The 24,241-nt window shown below is 30.7% G+C and overlaps 2 long non-coding RNA genes across 2 annotated transcripts; both read left to right on the top strand.

The window, feature by feature from the left end:
- The first annotated feature begins 5,987 nt into the window (after positions 1-5,987).
- Positions 5,988-14,598, top strand: LOC140919559 (uncharacterized). The gene is made up of 2 exons (XR_012162231.1): positions 5,988-6,154; positions 14,234-14,598. It is a non-coding gene; the product is annotated as an uncharacterized lncRNA (long non-coding RNA).
- Positions 9,668-12,400, top strand: LOC140919560 (uncharacterized). The gene is made up of 2 exons (XR_012162232.1): positions 9,668-9,842; positions 11,903-12,400. It is a non-coding gene; the product is annotated as an uncharacterized lncRNA (long non-coding RNA).
- Positions 14,599-24,241: the final 9,643 nt, after the last annotated feature.

Consider the following 24,241-nt stretch of genomic DNA (forward strand, 5'->3'; position numbering starts at 1 on the left):
TATTAAATGGCTTGGCCCTGTGACTTGCACAATCGATTTGTCAATCGATGTATCTAATCAGTTTTAGTCTTTGTGATTTAAACAATCGATGTGCCAATCGATTAGGGTGCTAAAAGGCTTGCCTCTGACTTGCACAATTTTTATCAATGATTGTGCCAGTCGATTGCCTAATCGATTGCTTACTCACAGACTAAACACTTTCATACAACTCTTTTACATAATCGATTGCCTAATCGATTTGTGCTGTAGATTTTCCATCTTTTGTTGATTTCTTGAGTTCCAAACAATTGTCTCAAGTATGTAGGGTTGAATTGTTGTTCCTGAAATCTTACTCAGTTAAAATGTTAGATTTATCACATAATGTATGAACATTGTATGTTTGTTAATTATGTCAAAATTAGGATTAATGGGACCTAAGTCCAACACGTGGTCCCTTAACTTAATTTCAGGTAACGTTTTAGTCATTTATCTTTTTTTTTCCCGACTTGGTCCTTTATTTTAATTTTAAGTGACAATTCGATATTTTATGTTTTAAAATTTCAACAATGTTATCCTTTTTCATACAAAAATTCAAAAAAAAAAATTCAATCAAAACTCATAAAATTAATTATATTCTTCAATATAATACAAATTTCATCAAATTCGTAACACAAATCTTCAAATAAACTCATATTTTCATACTTTATTTGATATTGTTAGGAATAAAGGACTAAATCGGAAAAAAAAAAGATAAAGGACTAAAACGTTACCTGAAATTAAGTTAAGGGACCACAGATGTAATTTAGCCTAAAATAAAAAAAAATTTGTTACGATCCAAATAAATTAACAAGACACATATAATTATATTCACAATATAAGAATATAAATAAAACAAATAAAACAATAGGGGTAGTATAAATAAAATAATAAATAATTATATACAATTAATTAAATTGAGCTAGACTCTCAAAAGTCTCCAGTGGAGTCTCCAGCTGTCGCGTCTGGTTTGTCCGCGAAAAAAGAAGTCGCCACCAATTTTATTTTTATTAAAGGAAAAATTGGATAAAACTTAAAATAATGATTTTTGAACCAAAAATTTGAATTCGGGAGTTGATTACGAGTAGGAGAGTATTAACCCTACAACGTCCGTTCAAACGGTTACCCTATAATTAATTATATACAATTTATTTATTTATTTATTTATTTTTATCCCAAAAAGAATAATAAAAGAAAATTAATAACATTAATAAAAGAAGGAATTTTTTATTTATTAATTTGGTCTGACAAGGGAAAAACCTTGCTCCTACGTATCCCCAGGTGCAATAGGGAAATCAAAACTCACGTAGTTCTTGGGTAGAAAATTTAAGATCTAACGCACAAGAAATAAAATACAATAAAGATGAGAGATCACAAATTTGATAAAGAAATTAAATAAACGATTATACTACAATCAAATTGATTTTTATTAGTTGATTCTAAAACTTGATCGTGAAAAAAAAATTGTTTATGATATACGTGCATAGAATAGTAAAAAAAAAACTCTATAACAATAATAATATAAAAAAAAATATAGACAAAAAAAAAAGTGTTTACCGCACCAGAAAGATTCTTTAGTAGCTCGTTCCAATCTTTCTTCTCTCTTTTCTCTCTATTATTCTCTCTTCTCTTTTATTTTTTTGTGCTCTCAATTGTGCTCCCAATTTCTCTCAATTGTGCTCCGACTTCCCCCCTATTGTCCTCTTGTGGTTGACTATTTATAGACTTTTTGGGTGTAGATTACAAAAGACAAGAGAATAATTTCCAATGAATTACCATTAATCTGTTTCTTTCGGTTTCTTTTCATTTAATTGACCATAATTATACTGATTCTTATTATCATTGATTCATTTCTTCGGTTTCTTTTCTATTCAATTGACCACCATTATACTGATTTTTAATACGATTGATTTATTTCTTTACGGTTTCTTTTCATTCAAATGATGACCACTATAATAATTTATATTGCCATAAATTCAATTCAATTAAATACGCTTGTTTTTTTTATTTTTTATTTTTTTATTTGGGAAATAGTAAAAGTTTCTAGAAAGGAATCAGTCAAATAGAAACCAAACACAATCGATGATTTTCTAAAAATCTAACAATTTATTTTTATTATTACTTTTATCAATATTAGTTTTTTTTTTAATTTTTTTATATATTTATTAAAAATCATAAAGTAGCGGACAAAATTAGGTGTCAACAATCATGATAAAATTTATGTCAACACAATGAAGAAAATCAAGCATAAAAACAAGGTAAGAGAGCCTAGGTTAATTTTGACTTTAGTATTTCCACACTTATTAAATATCTCTATGACATTGTTTACAAAAGGCAATATCATTGATCGTTTTTACTTTTGGGAAAATTCAAACAGTTGTTTGCTTTGCATTTCGTTCATTAATGTTGATATGAATAAGTCAATGACATATATAATACTCCATTATTAGGTGGCTCCTCTGTAAATACTTCTTTGTCCCGTTCTTGACATAATGAAAAATCACACACATGTTTTTGTTTGTCTCTAATATTTTCTCACACCTTACCTGTTTTTCTTTCATTTTCTCACCTTAATACACTTCACATCTAATGAAAGCACCAATTATTTATACACTTCTTCATTTTGCTATTGTGTGGCTATGTTGCAGTGTGTGTAATTGGTGAGGTTATTTGTTTGGTTGTTGATCTAATGTTTCATTGTAGGCAATGATATTATTTGCATGTGAGCAAAAGGTGAGCCACTTTTATTTTGTTGCTTTGCTTTGGTTTTGGAAGCCTTATGCATTGTACTCAACGTTTCTTTAAAGAAATTATGGTATCATTTTACTTTTTCTCCAATTAGTAGATGGAGGCAAAAATGTAATAGTCACAAGTCTGTAATCTCAAAAATTATGGATCCGTTTTATTTTTTCTCCTTTCCTTTTTCTACTTCTTTTTTCATTGTTTTTAACTTTTCGATTGTGTAACCTTCACTTTTGCCACAATAATTGAATGAGCCAATAATGATATCAGATAAACATTAATGTGCTACAAATTAACGAAACAAAATATTAATGAGACAGAACGATTGAGGTGTATGATTAAATTGTGATCTATGTATTGAAATGTTGAAGAGTGTATATAACTTCAGTAAATTGGAGTTGTCATATAACTATCCCAATGTTACTTATTTTTGAAGGGTATTCTTTGTAAAAATTTGTTGTTTCTTATGCATTAAAACAAAGAATTTGTGTATGACATATATAACCTTTAAGGTTTGGTAGGGTGGTGATCCTTCATGGAATGATTTACTAGGATGAAGAGATGAAATTGCTTTTAATTGAACTTTTGAAAATTTGGAACAACCTTCTCCTCATGGCCGACCTAATATGTTATGAGGCCTAAAGCGAAAATAATTTTTTCAAAAGTTAATAAATTATAAATATTTTATTTAATAATTATAGAAAAAAAATTGGTAGAAATTATGGTATTTTCATATTCATTTTCAAATTCATTTTCTCTATATTTATCAAAAAATTAAATAAGACATTTCAACTATTCTACGACAACATCAAAAACTCACGTAGAATTTTTTATTTTTTAGTTAAAGAATAAAATAATGTTTATGTACACTCCAAGAACTCATGTTAACAATGTGCTTATTACTTGGCTTTTTTTTGTTGGTGTAATTTTGAATAATTTGATTCATATTTTTAAGTTGACATTTATATTTTATATTATTTATTAAATTAATATAATTAATATTGTATAATATTTCTTTTACGATTCATAATAAAGTCAATTGATTTAATATTTGTTGAGACAATCTTAAATTTATATAAAATTTTATTAGTTTTAGTTTTCAAGAATACTAGAATGTGAGACATTTTTATTAAGTAAAAAAAATTGAAGCTTCTTTAATTAAGTAAAATATTTATTTTCTCTATAGATCATTTTCTCAAATCTATATAGTATTTTTGTAATATTTTTTTTATTTTTATTGTTGGCGCATAAATGTCAAACTGCAGCCCAACTTAGAGTATATCGTTAACTTTGATTTTTCTTTAATCTTTTACTCTTCTTTGAGGTAATTTTTATGATTGCACAAGTGACTTTTAAAGTTGTTGATTACTTTGGATTCGAAATCCTTCTTGGATTGGAGTTATTGTTTGGATGGAGTTATGAATGATAAACTTGATTTTATGGCATCAATGATGATGAAAGAACAAAGATAGTTAAAGAGAAGTTTGGTCAAACTGTGATTGATTCATCATTCAATAAAGATATAAAGATACAAGATGAAAAAGATGACATCAAAAATTATATCATAGTATAGATTTTTTTGTAAAGTTCATATTTAAAGTCTATGAATTCTGCAAAATTGTAATTCAAAATTCTTAATCTTTAGTGTATAGGCTATAACCACTAGAGTAAAGGCTATTCGCTACAGATCATATGTGTGCATAATTGTTATTGAAACTGAAGTGTCATGTACTTCAAATCACCTAAAAATTATGTTGAGTAATAATAATGAATTTTCCGATTTTATCACTTCTCTATGAATTCTTGCATACACATACCAGTTCTTCTAATCAATATATAGTTAACATAAATATTGCTAAAATAGTGTACTGGAGTTATATTATAACTATCGTCCAGACAGCAACATGTGAGACCGTCTGTCCGCTTTTATTGCGATAAAGTGTTTTCATAAATTTGTTTTATTTTTTTATATAATTTATTTTAATTTTTGTTGTTAAAAATTAAGAAATATATGTGGAAGTTATAATAGTGAAACATGTGATTGGATAGTTTTATAAGAAAAAAATTGTTAATAGTAAAAATGGTATAGATACAATAATTCTTTTGCTAAAACATTGTGATTTGATTTTTTTTTTACAGATGTCAAAGCTAAGATTTAATATTTTTGTTGTGAATAATATCAAACAACACATTAATATCAAGTAATATATTGTTGTCAATAAAATAATTTATTGTTGTGTGAGACACGAATTACACACTAGTTTAAGTTATTTTTAGATATGTTTTGTGTTAAATATGTGTTGTTGAGTTTCTCAATTCTCTTCTATTTATGAATAACAGTAAAAAAATAAAAATACTTTTATGATTAAAATATTTTTATTAGTATATCTGAGATTGGTAATCTTTCAATGTTTGAAATTGACGGACAGTTTTATCGCTTTAAAATTTTAAAATATTTTCGATTTCAACGAAATTTCTTATTCAAGTTCTATAATGGTTTGAGACTTGTTTTATGTCTGAGTAATATTTTCTAAATGAAGAATATTAAATTTAATTTATCTTAATAATCGAAACACTTTCATCGGAAAAAAATAATTATCAACAAATATTAATTAGTCATAACTTTCAGTTAAATTTATCTGTGACTTGAGTTATGATGAGAGTAAATAATTTTACCAAAATAAGTTTAAAAAATGAGTGATCTAATGTGTGTATGTATAGTAATGATGTTGTTAAAAATAATAGATTTAATTGCAGTTTTGCTCTTCCTATTTTAGGTGAATCGCAAAAGTAGTCTCTCCATTTTGTTTCTCCACAGTTTTGGATTTCCAAACAGAATTTTTGCCCAAAATTTGATGAAGATTTATTTTTTTTTTTGCATTTATTTAAGTCACACCATACCTCAAAATCTTGTGGTGCAACAATCGTAACTGAAATCTATGATCATAAATAATGTGATGCGACTTAAAAAAATGAAACTTCATCAAGTTTTGGACCAAAATTCTGTTTGTGAGACAAAAACTGGAAAGATACAAAATAGAGGAGACTACTTTTGCAATTTAGCTAAAATAGAGGAACTAAAACTGCAATTAAAGCTAAATAATATCTAGATAATTCTAAGGACTAATATTTAGACAATTTATTTGGTATTGAAGGAAAAGTGAAAAGAAAAATAAAAATAAAAATAAAAGAGCTCTCCCTTTTATAAAGGAAATCTTGGCCCCTCCCTTCATTCTTACTACTCATTTTTTTCTCTCGTCTTCATCCTTCTCTCTACAAACACCAAACCTTCACTCTTTACCTCCATTTTTGAGCTTCAAGGAAGCTTCAAACTCAAAAACCTTCCACTTCAAAGTTTTCTATTACACGAGAAGATCACAGAGCTAAAGATTGTAAGGTGTGAAATATATTTCTCCTCTCTTCTCTCCCTCACCTGCGAGCATGAATAGTAAAGGAGTTGTGTGATTTTTGTGTTCTATATTTAACCTTTCTTGTTTATTATTGTTATTATTAATGTTTAGAAAGATAAAGGAGACAATTTCCTCCCTTTCCTCTCTCAAAATTGAAAAACTTAGGTTATGGGAGTAAAATGAAGTTGGAGTTTTTGCTTAAGTGTTTTATATAAAATGAAATTAAGGTGGGTTGTAGTTAGAATAACAAGAAAAGAAAACAAACCCCACAATTTTTTTATGAAGGCCGAAATGCATGTGTAGATTATGTGAAAATTGGATTTTTGAATGAATTTCACAAATGTAATGAGTTATTTTTAAATAAATAAATCTGAATTAATAAAAAAATTTACTAATTAAATTGAATTGGTAAAGTTTAGAAAAAAATTTGGTTTTGTGTTTAAATGTTATCGTTTGGACTAAAATGATAATTTGTGCATTAATGCATTTGGAAACAAAGCGGTGAATTCCTTTTTAACTCAAATTTGTGAAATGAGAGTGTTAAGAGTAAACTTGTGATTACAAAGAATGGAGGCCGTTGATATTGAGAAAAAGTGTTTAAAATTCTATGTTTAGATTATTAGTTGAGTTTCAAAAAAGAATGGAGGCCGTTGACACTTAATTAGCGTTGAGGAGGATTCAGAATTATTTATGATTGTTGATATTAAAAACTTTAAGGAAAAAGAAACAAAATGTTAATGGAAATATTTTTAGATTTTTTTTTTGAAGAAAAAGTAGTGTTAAATTAAAAATTAATTAGTTACAGTTGGATTATTTCAAGAAAACGTTAGTTATGGGAATTTTAAAAATTTTAATAAGTTAGAAGAAAAAAAATCCACTTTTGATTCTTATGATGAAAAAAAATAAATTCGGATTTTATCGATGATTTGAATCATATGAGTTAATTGTCCTTGAATGATTTTTTTTTTTTTTTTGTTATAAAAAATGTAGTAAATATTCTAGCTATGTGGCTTGCAAATTTTTGATTTTTGATTTAAGATGGAAATGACCATTTTCGGGAGAAAGTGTTAGTTTTATTGTCTTGATGAAAAATTAGTTTTGAGATAACGTGGTGAAAAAGACTTTATTTGTAAATATTTGTAACTTGTTCCTTTGAAGTTTGTAATTATTCGTTGAAAAATCCTAAAGAATTCTTTTTATGTAGTGAAAAATTTATCAAGAAAACAAAGTCTAATGATTGTGAAGCAAATAAGATTAGATTTTAAAAGTGGTCATTTTGGATCAAATTACCGTGCATTTGAAAACTGAATTTGAGATTCAAATGTTTTTATCAACATGTTTCAATCTAGGACTATTTAGTTTGATATGAGAGGTGTGAGAACAATATTAGTTTCAAATACAAAAAATATCCTACTTGTTTTGATGATAATAAAATTAGTTTGTGAGAATAACTTTAGGCACTAATGTTTTATTTAAGTGTGTAGTTCCAAGACCACAAATAACATTGTAGGATATTAGGATATATCCTTTAATGAAATCAAGCACCACGCTGAAGGACAAACATACCATATCATGAAGGACATAAGGCCATTCCTTGAATGACATTCAACCATAGTTAGAATGAAAAGACAATGTTGTTAAGGCTTCTATAAATAGAACCCGATTCTGAATTCAAACAATACAACCAATCACTACAACTTACAATATTCTTTCAAAGTGAAACAATCTCAAATCAACAAGCAAAAACATTGAGTTAGAAAATTTTCAAATTTATCTAAGTTTTTGAACAAGAAAAATCTGAGAGCTTATTCTATAAACACCCTCTATTTAGAGGGGAAATTCTGAAACCAACAAACACTCCGTTTTTTGTAATCAAGTCCAATAGTGGCTGATTGTGTTCCTCAACGGCTTGATGGAACTAAATTGACAGTTGATAAAACTTGTTAGAACTTGTAAATTCAATCAAGTGATGGTTGTCATTTCCTCAACAACTTGACGGTACAAAGTTGAAGGTGAGAATACTAAACACAATCATTGTGACTAACCAAGTGTTCTAGTGTAAGTTCTAAATATAATGGATTAAATCCTTCAAAGGAAGGACATTGACGTAGTTACTAAGTTAGTAGTGAACTAGAATAAAATTGTTGAGCCATTTACTTTATCATTTAAATTTTATCACTTTAGTTTTTTAAGCCATTTGAAATATTTTCAAAAACTAGAAACACAAATCAGACCTCCCATTTCTTGTGTTTCTTGACCAACAAGAGGTATGTATTTAACTTTATAGTTCTATAATTTATTTTTATGGTTTTGATTGAGTTTTGAAACTATAAAAATTGATTCTTGATGTTTTTGAGAAAAAAATGTTGAAAATGAAAAGTGTTGGGTTTTGAAGGTTAAAGTTAGTAAGTGTTATTTTTGTTTAAGCTTTGGATCAAGTTCATTCTAATTTAGTATAAAATATTTGTGTTGATTTAGTTTGGATAAAAGAAAATCCAAGGGTGATTTTATAGAGTAGGCCGAATTGGTGAGACTTGTTCAGGTCTCAGAATTTTGTTTTAACTTAGTAAATATTTTGAGACCTTGTCGATTGGAATGTGTGATAGGCTTGAGTAGCATAGACTTCCTTATTAAGGAAGCACCACAAGATTTAGGAATTTATTTCTGTGGTTGATGTTTTGAAATCTATGATAAATGCATTTGATGTGATTATGTATTCATGGTTAATAACATACGTGTTTACTATGTGTTATGAATATTATTGATGATAATATGTCATGACTATATGCTTTTGAGGCAAAATATCAAATTAGTATTTTGAGGATAATCAAACAGTTAATTAATTAAATCACTAATTATGAATCTAATCATATTGTTATTTAACTTATGTTTTTGAGTGATTTATTCAAAGATAGGTAATCTGTAAGACCCTTAATTTTAAATCCTAAATTATACAATTTTAGGGTATTTTGTGTTGAATTTCTTAGGCTTTTAGCCCAATTTTCGGTATTTAGTGAGTTAAATGCCGAAAATATATTTTTGGAAATTTGATTAAAATTATTTGTCGAAGAATAATTTATTTAGGTTAAGAAGAATATAATTATGGGCAGTTTTGTTAAAAAATCTCGGGTTGCTAAAAATTTTATCTGTCAATTGAGTTACGAAGAGAGTAGATATTTTTATAAAATGGTTTGAGAGGTTATGGGTGAAATGGTAATTTTATGAAATATCTAGATACTTTTAGATATTTGTTATATATATATATATATATAGAAAGAAGAGGAAATGAGGGAAACAAGAAAGAAATAGAAAGGAAGGAAAAAGAAAGAAAGGAAAGCTGAAAGAAAATAGAAAAACATTTTGCTCTCCCTATTGCTCGCGAAATCCATCTTTCTTCCTTCTCCATTCTTCTTCTTTTGTTTTTCTTTTGCTTCAAGAAAAGGAACCCAAGGCTTGGTGGGTGAGAAGACAAGGATTTCTCAGCTTCATTCTTCTCAATCACAAACCCCCACTTTTCTTCTAGATCTAACCTTCGTTTCGCTAAGAGATAGAAGGGAAAGTTGCTCACCTCCATGCTACGGTGCCAGTGAACACTCTTTGGAAGCGACGTCATGAGCAGAGATTTTATCAGAATTACTCGCGGTACCGTAGTCGTTCGTTAAAGCTAACGTTAAGGTAATGGTCCTTTCAAACTTTTAGTTTGCATTTAGGGACTTATCTCTGGTTGTGTGGAAAACAAATTTGTTAGGGTTGAAGTGTTGATTTGGGGAAAATGAATTTAATGCTTTTATGTGTAAAATTTTAGAGTTGGGTTTTGGTGATATTGATGAGTGTTTCGTGGAAAATGAATTTAACTCAGTTATGTGTGATTTTGAGGAAATGAAATTTGATGTGTTTGAGTGGTGGGTTGTGATAATTTTGTGGTTGTCGTGTTTGACGTGTTCATAATTAATATTTATAAATTTTGAGATGTGTTTGTGTGGATTTTGTGCAAAAATGAATTGATGTGATTTGGTGTGAATTGTGGATTGAATTTGAGAATATGTCTAAGTATGTTCTATGTGGAATTTGAAAATTGTTAGAGTTAAATGAGTATTAAGAATGAGGAATCTCTTAATATCTACATTTACTTAATGATTGTCGTCAAAATTGTTAGAGTTAAATGGGTATTAAAAATGGTGAATCTTTTAATATCTGCATTTACTTAATGATTGTCGTCAAAATTGTTAGAGTTAAACGAGTATTAAAAATGGGGAATCTTTTAATATCTACATTTACTTAATGATTGTCGTCAAAATTGTTAGAGTTAAATGAGTATTAAAAATAGGCAATCTTTTAATATCTATGTTTACTTAATGATTGTCGTCAAAATTGTTAGAGTTAAATGAGTATTAAGAATGGAGAATCTCTTAATATCTACATTTACTTAATGATTGTCGTCAAAATTGTTAGAGTTAAATGGGTATTAAAAATGGGGAATCTTTTAATATCTGCATTTACTTAATGATTGTCGTCAAAATTGTTAGAGTTAAATGGGTATTAAAAATGGGGAATCTTTTAATAACTGAATTTACTTAATGATTGTCGTCAAAATTGTTAGAGTTAAACGAGTATTAAAAACGGGGAATCTTTTAATATCTATGTTTACTTAATGATTATCGTGAAAATTGTTAGAGTTAAATGGGTATTAAAAATGAGGAATCTTTTAATATCTGCATTTACTCAACGATTGTTGTGGATAGAGTCAGAGTATGCTCATGCATTTCATAGTACATGGCGACTGGATGGGCCACGATGATAGTGGTGACCAGATGGGCCACGAGATGATTCCATGTGATTTGCTGGTTCATCTTATCCTTGCGGGGATTGTCGCGTAGGGTAAGATCTACGGTAGACTGCACGTGTTTAGTAAATCGTGCTGACCCGTGATAGGTAGCACCTCGGTAATTTAGTACTTCGGCCTGTGATATGCGGTACAATTATGATTTACGGCCCTTCGAGGAGGGTTTTGGTTTGGAATTCCGAGTCCATGCATTTTGGCATATACGCATTGCATTAGGGTGCTTGGCACGTGAGTCGTGTTTGATTCAAGATTATGATTGAGTGTTTGAACTCAAGTTGTCATGGTGATTGTGTTATAATTGCCAAGTGTGAATGTTTTGGATTTGTGTGAAAGTGTGACTAATTGCAAAACCATTTCGAAACTCAAGTCGTCATGGTGATTGTGCTATAATTGCTAAGTGTGATTGTTTGGATTTGTGTGTAAGTGTTGATTGATTTCGAAACCCTTTAAAAAGCTGAATTTTGCTGTTTTCCTGCTGCTGTGTGATGTGTATTCGAATACAGAAAGCTATATTCGAATACAGACATGTTGTTTATGCCACTGACTTACTGTGTAGTCGAATACAGACATGTTGTTTTGCTACTGACTTACTGTGTAGTCGAATACAAAAAGTTGTATTCGAATACAAACATGCTGTTTTTGCTGCTGATTGCTGAAATAGCCTTATATTCGAATACAGAGATGCTGTATTCGAATACAACATTGCAGTTTTGTTAAAAACTTCATTTTGCAACCTTTTTTATGCATGTTTGGCATATGGAAACCCTTTTAAGGTGCATGCTAAGTTGAAAGGTTATTTTGTGCATTTAAAAACTTAAATGTTATGTGTTAATTGTTAATTTCGGTTGGTGACCCTTTACAACTATTGTGGAAATCTGGGCTTTGCCCTCAGATGAGAACCAGAACCATCCTATCGGTCAGTACCCTGTGGATGGGAATGTAGTTGGACACACCTGACTGGAGCTGTGTTAGGAGGATCTTGCGGGGCGCATGAAGATCACTCGGGATGTATAGTTTTTGTAGAATGATCAGATTAGGTTGACGTATATGGACTAGATGTCTTTCTTTTTGGGTTGGGTTTATTTTAATTTGGAAGAATGTACTTATACCAATATTGTTAGCTTGACATTTTATTTTGATGGGTTCCATGTACCACTTTTTGATGTGATGTGGGGAGTTAAAATTCTTGGGGCAGTGCTTTTGTACAAGTGTCTGCCGAGAATACCATAGGGGTATGAGCTATGTCTGATAGACCTCATAGCCCAATGCATTTTGATGTTTGAATACCTTGGATTGTGATTTCAAAAACTATTCCGCTGCTTGTAAATATTTGTTGACTTTGTCGTTATGTTACGACTTAAATATATATCCAAAAGTATTTTCTTCTTTATTTCTTTGTTTTTATGAATTTGTTTTGAAAAAAAAAATACACTCGCGCTGTTAAAAATCGGAGTGTTACAATTGTGGTATCAGAGCTTTGGTTTGGATTTCTTTGGGGCTGTGGAGCCTTTGGTTATAGATCGTATGCCAACCTGTAGGTTGGGGGTCATTATCTGATCATGCGTCGGGGTAATTGGTCTGAGTTGTCAGATCAGGGGTAGTTATTATCTGTTGGTATAGTCAAAAGTTAGTTTTGGAATTATTCGAAGTGGTGTTAACACTTCTTCTTGATGTTGGTTTTGGGGAAACACTACCTCCAAGAAGGAATGACGTTGCAAGAATGAACATCAGTGGGGATGATCAAATGGTTGAAGCTACGAATAACATGGATGTTTCCTTTGTTGCACAGACAGCTGTAAAGACTCTACGGGATCTGGAGAAGTTTAATAATTTTTTTTAAATAAAGGTATTGAAAAAAAAAAACATGTTCTCTAAATCCCTTCATTAGGTTTCCCTTTTTATTTTCCTTTATATAATATATATTGGAAAGACCACGCTTTTAATTTTGATTGGCCATTTTGAAAACCGAAAAGCAAGGAGGTCAGTGATGAACGGCAGGGTGGTGTAGACCAATTAAAGGCTGGCGAGTGGCGATCATCTCATCAGCGTCACCACACCACCTGAACAGCGTTTAATACTAGCAAGCAGTACAATAGGACTATAGGAGCACAGTGACAATACAGGAAAAAAATATTTAGAAATTGGTATACACCGTACACTAAAAAGGTTTTGAAAATGTCTCCATAAACATTAAACAGAGAGAGGATTTGTATCTAGATTTGGATAGTACAAACAGAATCCATTTCATTTAACTTCTTTTAGACACAAAGACTACAGAGCCAGAAAGTATTAGATGTTTTTCTGATAGATTTCAGGATGAAATTGGATGAAGTTTGATAACTGTGAAAGAGATGTGAACATCATGGAATTGTTGAGAAGACAAGGCTTCCTTTTGGAATAGCATTTGGTGCTTAGGTGTCCAGGAAGAGGTTTGTATTCAAGTAAGGGGTACTGCACGTTAGGGGTAAATACCACCTTGGTTAGATAAAATACAATTTGAGGAATAGTCGATACCTTGAGGGGTAAAATGGAGCATTCGAGTTAAACTAGATTTGTGACTTAGATTGTTAAGTATGAATCTCATGACGATTACAAGAGTGAGAATATATATTTCTTTGATAAGTGACAAATCTCTGTGTGGTTTAGGAGATGATAAGTACGAATAGTGATTTTAGATGAAACTATAGACGCATAAGTGTGAATTTTAGGTGATGTCTGCATAAACATAAAGAGTTAAGGCTTGATGTATTGAACCACATGTTACTATTAAATGGAATTGAAAGTACATAGTACGAGAATACTTAGAGATTGTAGTAATGTAAGCTTTGAGAGTCTATTAAAGGATGGAAATTACTAGGAGAATGTTAATATTCGAATACAGAAAGCTATATTTGAATACAGACATGTTGTTTATGCCACTGACTTACTGTGTAGTCGAATACAGACATGCTGTTTTGCTACTGACTTATTGTGTAGTCGAATACAGAAGGTTGTGTTCGAATACATACATGCTGTTTTTGTTGTTGACTGCTGAAACAACCTTGTATTCGAATACAGAGATGTTGTATTCGAATACAACATTGCAGTTTTGTTAAAAACTTCATTTTTCAACCTTGTTTATGCATGTTTGGCATATGGAAACCCTTTTAAGGTGCATGCTAAGTTGAAAGGTTATTTTGTGCATTTAAAAACTTAAATGTTATGTGTTAATTGTTAATTTCAGTTGATGACCCTTTACAACTATTGTGGAAATATGGGCTTTGCCCTCAGATGAGAACCAGGACCATCCTACCGGTCAGTACCTTGTGGATGGGAATGTAGTTGGACACACCTGACTGGAGCTGAGTTAGGAGGATCTTGCGGGGCGCATGAAGATCACTCGGGATGTATAGTTTTTGTAGAATGACCAGATTAGGTTGACGTATAGGGGTATGAGCTATGTCTGATAGACCTCATAGCCCCGGTGTATTTTGATTTTTGAATACCTTGGATTGTGATTTCAAAAACTATTCCGCTGCTTGTAAATATTTGTTGACTTTGTCGTTATGTTACGACTTAAATATATATCCAAAAGTATTTTCTTGTTTATTTCTTTGTTTTTATGAATTTGTTTTGAAAAAAAAAAATACACTCGCGCTGTTAAAAATCAAGGTGTTACATAATCAAACATATTCATGCAAAAATAATGTGGCTCTCTATGAAAGAAATCATGAACATTATTGTCATTACTTGTGATCTCATATCACGTCTTATATGGACAAAGATGTAATTTATAAGACCAATAGTTTTCTTGAAGAATCTTCAAAATCAATAACGAAATGATTAGAGAATGAGCAGAAGCACATTTGGGATGTTCCTTATTGAAGATAAAGTCAAGACAGATCATGACATATAATTTTCTATAATCCAAACTATAAATTAAGAGTGTTAAAAACTGCTAAGATCAATGTTCAAGCCAAAAATTCGAATTGAAGGGCTAAAGGAAAAAAAAAAACCTCTAGATTGATATCCAGATTGATCTCCAAATTGAGAAAAGACAACAACGACTCAAGTACAATAGGCTTACAATATTATGCAGAAAGCTTTGCATGCTTCTGATTTAGAACAATACCAACTACATGTGATAGCTTATTCTCACTTTCATTCACATTTTCATTCAAGCTCAAAAGAAAGAACATTATGGGTTTATCAAATAACATTTTGGACATAAATAAGAATAGGTGATTAATATACTTTAAATATAACTGATAACCAACTAATGTGTCTAATGACTATATTCAATTTATTTGAGTTTCTCAAACGTTTCTTCATTTATAGAAGGAAGACTAATGAGAAGAAAAATGCAAGAGTTTCCAAAGCAATCAAGCTACACTTAATCATTTAAGCTCAAGTACAAAAGCTCTTATCTTAAGAAAAAAATCTAGTTCTCTCACTATATTTTATGGATCATATTATTGAGTTCTTGTTGTTAATCAATCTCAAACAAGTGTTGAGAAGTTTTTTGTAAGACCCATAATTTTAAAGTATACTTTATGTATTTTTGTGTATTTTGGATTTTAGCTCGGAGGCTTCTTAGCCAAAGTTATTAATATTTTGGAGTTTATATGATCAAAAAGATATTTTGATGCCGATTAAAATTACTCGTCGATAAATAAATTAAATTAAGTGCGGTGAATCCTTTACGAAGAATTTAATGCCTTATGGGTGAAATGGTAATTTTAATAAATATCTAGATATTTGGAGATATTTGTTAAAAGTAATTAATGTATATAAATATAAGTATATATATGTATGTTTGAATGGAGGGAAAAGGAAAGGAATTAGAAAGAAAAGAAAAAGAAAGAAAAGGAAAAGAAAGAAAACAAAAGGAAAAGGAACAAAGGAAGTAAACGTTTCCTCTCCCGCGAAACCCATTCTCTTCTTCTTCCTTCTTCTTCATTTTTGTGCATCCTTTTTCTTCAAGAAAAGGAACCCAGGCTTGGTGAGTTAGAAAACAAAGATTCCTCAACTTCATTCTTCTTGTTTGATTCGAAAACGAAGAAAAATGGTGTTAGGGATTTCAAAACCGTAAAACACAAACCTCCCCGTTTCATCTAGATCTAAGCTTCATTTCGCAAAGAGATAGAAGGGAAAGTTGTTCACTACCATGCTACGGTGCTAGGGAACCAACTTGGAGGCGACGTTGCGAGCAGAGATTTTTACCCTCGCGGTAACGTAATCGAACGTTAAAGCTAACGTTAAGGTAAGGGCTCCTTCCAAACTTCTAGTTTGCATTTAGGGACTTATCTGTGGTTGTGTGGAAAGAAATTTGTTAGGGTTGAAGTGTTGATTTGGGGGAAAATGAATATAAGGCTTTATGGGTAAAATCTTAGAGTTAGGTTTTGGTTATATTGATGAATGTTTTGTGGAAAATGAATTTAAACTCATTTACGTATGATTTTGAGTAAAAGAAACTTGTTGTGTTTGAGTGGTGGATTGTGTTGATTTTTGTTCGTCGTATTTGACGTGTTCTTAATTAATACTGATGAAATTTGATATGTGTATGGTTGGGTTTTGTGGAGAAATGAATTGATGTGTTTTGGTGTGGATCATGGATTGAATTTGATAATATGTTTGAGTTTGTTTTGTGTGGAATTTGGAAACCATTAGAGTTAAACGAGTATTAATAATGGGGAATCTCTTAATGTATACGTTTACTTAATGTTGTCTTGAAAATCGTTTAAGTTAAATGAGTATTAAGAATGGGGAATCTCTTAATGTCTTGTTTACTTAATGTTTGTTTTGGAAAATCGTTTAAGTTAAATGAGTATTAAGAATGGGGAATCTCTTAATGTCTTGTTTACTTAATGTTTGTTTTGGAAAATCGTTTAAGTTAAATGAGTATTAAGAATGGGGAATCTCTTAATGTCTTGTTTACTTAATGTTTGTTTTGGAAAATCGTTTAAGTTAAATGAGTATTAAGAATGGGGAATCTCTTAATGTCTTGTTTGCTTAATGTTTGTTGTAAAAATCGTTTAAGTTAAATGAGTATTAAAAATTGGGAATCTTTTAATATCTGTATTTGCTTAACGATTGTCGTGGGTGGAGTCAGTATATGCTCATGCATTTTCATTCTTTTTGTAAATCGTGCAGACCTGTGATAGGTGGCACCTCGATAAACGGTACGGGCCCGTGATAGGCAGTACGTTTATGGTTTTCGCTATTTTTTTAAATTGTGCAGACCCGTGATAGGTGGCACCTTGGTAAATAATACTTTGGCCTGTGATAGGCGGTACATTTACAATTTACGTTTTTTTTAGTAAACCGTGCAGACCCGTGATAGGTGGCACCTCGGTAAACGATACGGGCCCGTGATAGGCAGTACGTTTATGGTTTACGCTTTTTAGTAAATCGTGCAGACCCGTGATAGGTGGCACCTCGGTAATTGGTACTTTGGCCTGCGATAGGCTGTACAATTATGATTTACGGCTCTTCGAGGAGGATTTTGGTTTGGAATTCCAAGTCCATGCATTTTGGCATATACGCATTGCATTAGGGTGCTTGGCACACGAGTCGTGTTTGAATCAAGTTGTGATTAAGTGTTATGTATTGATTTTGTGTGTAAGTTTGACAGATTGTAAACTATTTCGAAACTCAAGTTGTCGTGGTAATTGTGTTGGAATTGCTAAGTGTTAAGATGTGGAATTGTGTATGAATGTGATTGAGTTAGTTTATGTATTTTTGGAAGAGTATGCAGGGAAATCGATTTCTCAATCGATTGGATGGGTTCCAGGGACTTCCCTAATTTGACATAATCGATTTGCCAATCGATTTTATAATATGTTTTTCAAAACCACTTAAGAAATCGATTTGGAAATCGATTTGGCCATACAGGAATTCAGCAAAACTGACAAAATCGATTGGCATTAAGTCAGGCTTAAGTCAGGGGCTCAGCTATCCTGTCAATCGATTGCCCAATCGATTGAATTATGCCCAGAGTTCAAATTTCACTAAAAACCTTCAGGAAATCGATTTGGAAATCGATTGGCTTAGTAGAAATTCTTATTTTGAGTTAGATAACAGATTGCTCATTGATTTATCAATGTCTTGATTAGTTATGTATTACTTGATGGATTGAGAACTTTATTTTGATTTCATTTTTAATTGGGAAGCATGATATGAACTTTTAGCATATGGAAAATCCTTTTAAGGTGCATGCTTAGTTGAAAGGTTATTTTGTGCATTTAAAAACTTAAATGTTATGTGTTAACTGTTAATTTCGGTTGGTGACCCTTTACAACTATTGTGGAAATCTGGGCTTTGCCCTCAGATGAGAGCCAGGACGATCCTACCGGTTCGTACCCTACGGATGGGAATGTAGATGAGATTGCTTGACTGGAGCTATGTTAAGAGGATCTCACGGGGCACGTGGAGATCACTCAGAGTGTATAGCTATAGTTTTTTTTTTTGAAGAATGATCAGATTAGGATGACATAGAGGGAACAAATGTTTTTTTTGGATTACGTTATTTTGAACTGGAAAACTGTACCTTTACTAATATTGTCAGTATGACATCTTAGTTGAATGGGTTCCATGTATCATCTGTTGTTGTGTAAACACTTTGGATTCATATATTTTGAGAAACTTTTCCGCTGCTTGTAAATTATAATGACTCAATTATTTATCCAAGGGTATTACCTTATTTAATTCTCTGATTTATTTTAATTTCTTTTGAAAAAAAAAATACACCCTCGCTTTGAAAATCGTGGTGTTACATTTTTAGATCCTGAACACATTTATCATGCCCATCATTTTGTAACTCAAGCCTATCTTTTAAGTTTGATTGATTGTGTTGTAAAAATCCTTTCTAGACTAAAAGATGACTTTAAAAATTGCTTTCAAGGTTGAAAGGTGAAAGTTGTAATTGATCAATTATGATCAAGAAAGAAAGTGTGAATTCAAAATGTTTTGTGCTGAACATATTAGTGGAAAATTTTACAAATTGTAAGAACTAGACGTAGCGCATTTTGGGTAATTGGAAGGTTTCTCTTCTCCTCAAAATTTTAAAAAAGTAATCACATTCCGTACTCCTTTTCTAGTGATTAATATTGATATTTCAATTGGCATCATAGCTCTACCTCTAAGATTGAGCACCTAACAAGTGTTAGAGGAAAAGATTCAGGAATAAAAAGCAATGTCCAAAGCCAAATATATTATTGAAGAAGGATCATCAAATAGGCCACCTTATTTTGATGGAACAAGTTACTACTTATGGAAAGGAAAGATGCAACTATTCCTTAAATCTCAAGATATAGGACTGTGGTGTATCATAACACATAGAAACTTCACACCAAATGTAGATGAAAGTGATCCAACATCCGACAAAAAGAAAGAAGCTGATTGGACAATAGAAGACAAAGCTCAGGTACTTTTGTACTCTAAGGCTTAATTATTTTTGTCTTGTGCCTTAATCAGGGTGCAAAGTGAAAGAGTTTATGAATGCGATACGACCAAGAAAATATGGGATACATTAAAAACTCACCATGAAGGAACAAACCATGTCAAAGAAACATGGATTGATATTGGTGTAGAAAAATTTGAACCATTGGAGATGAATGAAGAAGAAAATATTGATAAAATGTATTTAAAATTCACAAATATAGTAAATAAAATGCTCTCCCTTGGCAAGGTCTACTCAGCCCAAGATAGGGTAAGAAAAATTCTAAGATGTTGATGACTCTTCATCATATGCATATCTTTCATTGGTTTTAGTCTTATCAATTTTTAATCATTAGTTAATTTAAGGAGTTATTTGATATATTTTGTTGTTTTTAGTTCTTGGATTTAATGAAATGTATATGTTCTTATTTCTTTGATTAAGTAGAGATTTTTTGTGGTTTTGTATTGTTTCTTTGTTTTAGTGCAGTCTTGAATTTTGGTGAGAATTCAACATGTCCTATGTTGTGTATTTCAGCCATATCGGAAGTTGTAAATGTCCAATTGAAGTCAAACCAATTGCAAATAAAAGATAACATCCATAGCTACAATGTTCATGAGGATATCAAATCCAAATTCGGAATCAAAAGAGGTGAAACATATAGTATACGTCAAACAGGAAAAGGTTTTGCGCCTAAAGCGCAAAACCCGCGCTCGTGGAGCATTTTGACATTCCTGACACTGTTCAATTGCGCCTGAGATGCGCAACACACAATATAACACATTAATACACATTTTTCTTACTTTTTAGTTATAAATTATTTACTCAATTGAAATTTTTCGCTCTACAATAATTTTTTGTTGTTTTTATTTTATTTTTAATTTTGAGAAAAAAATGTTTTTCTTTTATTTTCTATTTTTATTTGTTGAGTTTGCTAATGTCGTGTGCTAGTGGTTTATATCTTCTTTGTTTGTGATAAGTATTCGCCGTAGAGCATGGAAGATTGTAATGATGATATTCTACTACAATTATATGAAGAGTGTGATACTTGTCTTATATATGTTATATTACGCATAATTGAAGGACAAATCTTGAGAGATACATTTTTAAAAGATCACCATCAGATTGAACCTCTTAGGTGTGACTTTTGCGAAGAAAGACACAGGAATGATACTTGTTTTGATTACTATGTCCCACCATTAGAATATGATGATCTATTGGTCATAGAAGTAGAAGACGACGAGTGTTATATGAAAAAGATCAATTGGGAACAAATTTTACCTCCTAAAATTCTATCCAAAGAATCAGATGACAAAGACTTTCACATTAAGGATGTTTTAGTTGAATCCATGAAGAATAACATGATTTAAATTGAAATATTTGAAGGTCAATGTTAGATGTTATTTGAGCAAGTGGTTGAGTTTGAGAAAATGGAGGAGAAGTTGAAGATTGAAGATGACTTCGTTGTTGTGGTAGAAGAAGATAAGCAAGAGAAACACACGAACGAGAAAAAATAAAGAAGAGATTGATGCAGTTCAAGATTCAATCTTTGCCTTGTTCATCAATGTCCAATTGAAAAGGACATGGAAGCAACATCATTTATTTCTCAAGTTCATGGTCGTTTTAGCCTTTCTCACTAACCTATGAAAATTTTATCTTTTGCTAGCCCCTTTGAGTCTTGCACTTGAGATAAATTTTGGTGAGATTGTGTGAATAGAGAGTTGAACTTGATAAATGAATGGTAAGTGCACAAATGGTGTTGTTGTTTTTATTGTAAGTAACCATGGGTCATGATGAATATTTTGTAGCAACTGAAACATTGAGAATTGAGTTTGATTTGATTTGAGAAATTGAGTTTAAGTTTGATTTTAACTGTACCAAATCTAAAATTAATTGTTGCTTGGGGACACGCAATTGATTAAGTTTGTGGTTGTGATGACACTTCATCATATGCATATTTTTCATTATTTTTAGTCTTATCTATCTTTAATCATTAGTTAATTTAAGGATTTATTTGATATAGTTTGTTTATTTTTAGTTCTTGGATTTAATGAAATGTCTATGTTCTTATTTTCTTGATTAAGTAGAGATTTTTCATTGTTTTGCATTGTTTCTTTGTTTTAGTGGAGTGTTGAAAATTTTGGTCAGAAATCAAAATGACCTATGTGGAGTTTTTCAATCATATCGGGAGTTGTAGATTTCCAATAAGAGTCAAAACAAATGAAAGCTAAGATCCATAGCTAAAACTGTCACGAAGATAATGGAATCAAATTCGGACTCAAAAGAGACAAAAAACATATTATACGTCAGATAAAAGAGGTTTTGCGCCTAAAGCGCAAAATCCATGCATGAGGAGTAATTCGACATTCCTAACACTATTTAATTGCGCCTACAGGACAAATTCCGCCCATGAGACGCGCAGCGCGCAACAAAACACATTAAAACATATTTTTCTCACTTTTTAGGGATCTTTTTAACTAATGGGAAGTTTGGACACTTGTTCCCTAGCAAAGAAACTCAAAGACGACCATTTCTAACACCATTGGAGCAGTTTTATTAATAATAATTCATGAATCTTTCTTGTAATTCTACTCTAATCTTTATCTTTTCTATCTCTATCAAGAGTAACTAAAGCCAATTTGTTAGGGATGAGTGTAACAAGATGAAACCATTATTTTTGTGATTTAATATCTAGTTATATGAATGAGTTTATTGAATTATTTTTCTCATATCTATTTTTAATGTTTTTTATTGTTTGATCAACTTTAAAATGTTCTACGATTCATATTTTGCAACGGAAGTAGAATTTACGAATGCTTGAGATGAGAAATTCATGATATTGTAGTCTAGGGATACATGCAGATCCTGAAACCAATTAAATTTGTTGCAAAGACAGTGGTTTTAAAAGAGAATTCTTGTACCGTAAAGCTTAATTCTAATCTTAAATCTACTAAGGAATTAGAGGTTAGTTTGGAATTACAGATTATGTCACTAAGACATTTGGACAAAAATAATAAAGAGAATTCGGTAACAATTCAATAAAGGAATTTAGAAACTAATATCAAATTAGGAATCAAGGTTGAATTCAAAGTGAAACTAATCCCTGATTTTTTTTCTTATTATAAAGGATCAATTTTATTATTGTTGTTAGTTTTCAATATTATCTCAATCAATTCAGAAACTTTTTGTTCAATTTAAGATATCAAATATAATTCAATAGTAAAACACAATTGTTGAGTTCGATAATCGGTACTACCGTTTTAATTATTACTTGCAACGATTCAGTACACTTGATGAAACTCTATCAAATGTCTTCCTATTATATGGAGACAAATGGTCACAACCATAAGTCAAGCCCAAAATCTTGAGACACTAGAATTAGAAGAACTGATTGGAACTTTAAGAGCTCACAAAGTTCTTCTTCAAGAAGACAAACTAACAAAGAAAGGTAAAGTAATAGTCTTAAAAGTTTCATAAAACTCCCTAGAAGCTCATCCTCAACAAAAGGATGAAAAAGCATATTCAAAAGAAAGAGAAGTTAGTCAAGAAGAAACTGATGAGGAAATGGTTATTCTCACTAGAAAAATTCAAAGAATGATGAGAAGAAGAGATCAGATCAGAAGAGATTTCTCAAGCAAATGGGAAAATTCTAAAATTGAAATTGATAAAAGTCAAATTACATGTTATAGATGCAACAAATTAGGACATTATAAAACTGAATGTCCTTTGAACAACAAAGCAACAAGAAGATTTCCATATAAGAATCAAACACAAAAGATAATGAAGAACTCAAGATGTGCTTAATGGAAAACTCATAAAATGATGAGCTAACTGTCTTTGAATTTTGTCCTTTATGTGAACAAATGGAAAAAGAATTTGATAATCTTTTATATAATTCAAACTTTTCTTGCTAAAAAATGTGTGTAAACTACATGTTTTTGATGACGACAAGACCACCAACTATGGACAATGCAGCAAGATCAAAAAGAAGATCAAACCATCTTGAATAAGCTTCCAAATCCAAATAATAAATGATTAAATGTAAAGGTATATGATACAAATCAATAGTTCAAATACATGAGAACAATTCATATTTACATATGCATTTAACATGTTTTCGAAAATCAAAAACAACATTAACAAATCATTTAAAATCATATTTTTGACAATTTGCATAAGTGTATTCGAATACACCATGTTGTATTCGAATACAACTTAAGTCAGAGGAAAAACGTTAAATGGTGTATTCGACTACACCCATCTGTAGTCGAATACAAGCTAAGTTAGTGGCCAAGTGTATTCGACTACACCCATATGTAGTCGAATACAAGTTAAGTCAGAGGCTAAAATACATTAATCTGAATTCGACTACACTGATGTGTATTCGAATACAAGATGTAAAATTTGAATTTTTTGAACGTTACAAAGACGTGTATTCGGATACACATATACTGTATTCGAATACACCTGGAAACATTACAATTTTTCAGATCTGGAATGCCTCTAGAACATTGTAATTTTTCATCAAACCTCTTGGATCAATGGCCACGAATCTGAAAGGATGTTTTATGAAGTATAAATACCCCATAACTTCAGATCAAAAATTAAGAATCCTTGATTAAATTCATTAAACAACTTTGAACAAAATTCTGATTTTTCTAAGTACTTGCATTAGATTTTCATATCATTCTAAAAGTTCTCAAGTACTTGAATTACTATTGAGTTGTTTATCAATATACCACATCTTAGATTTATTCAAACCTTATTGTATCATTTGTACAAGTAAGATAGTGGTGTGCTATCTTAGAAGTACTG

The sequence above is a fragment of the Cicer arietinum genome, chromosome 3 (genome assembly GCF_000331145.2).
Source record: "Cicer arietinum cultivar CDC Frontier isolate Library 1 chromosome 3, Cicar.CDCFrontier_v2.0, whole genome shotgun sequence".
In the NCBI taxonomy this organism is placed as follows: domain Eukaryota; kingdom Viridiplantae; phylum Streptophyta; class Magnoliopsida; order Fabales; family Fabaceae; genus Cicer; species Cicer arietinum.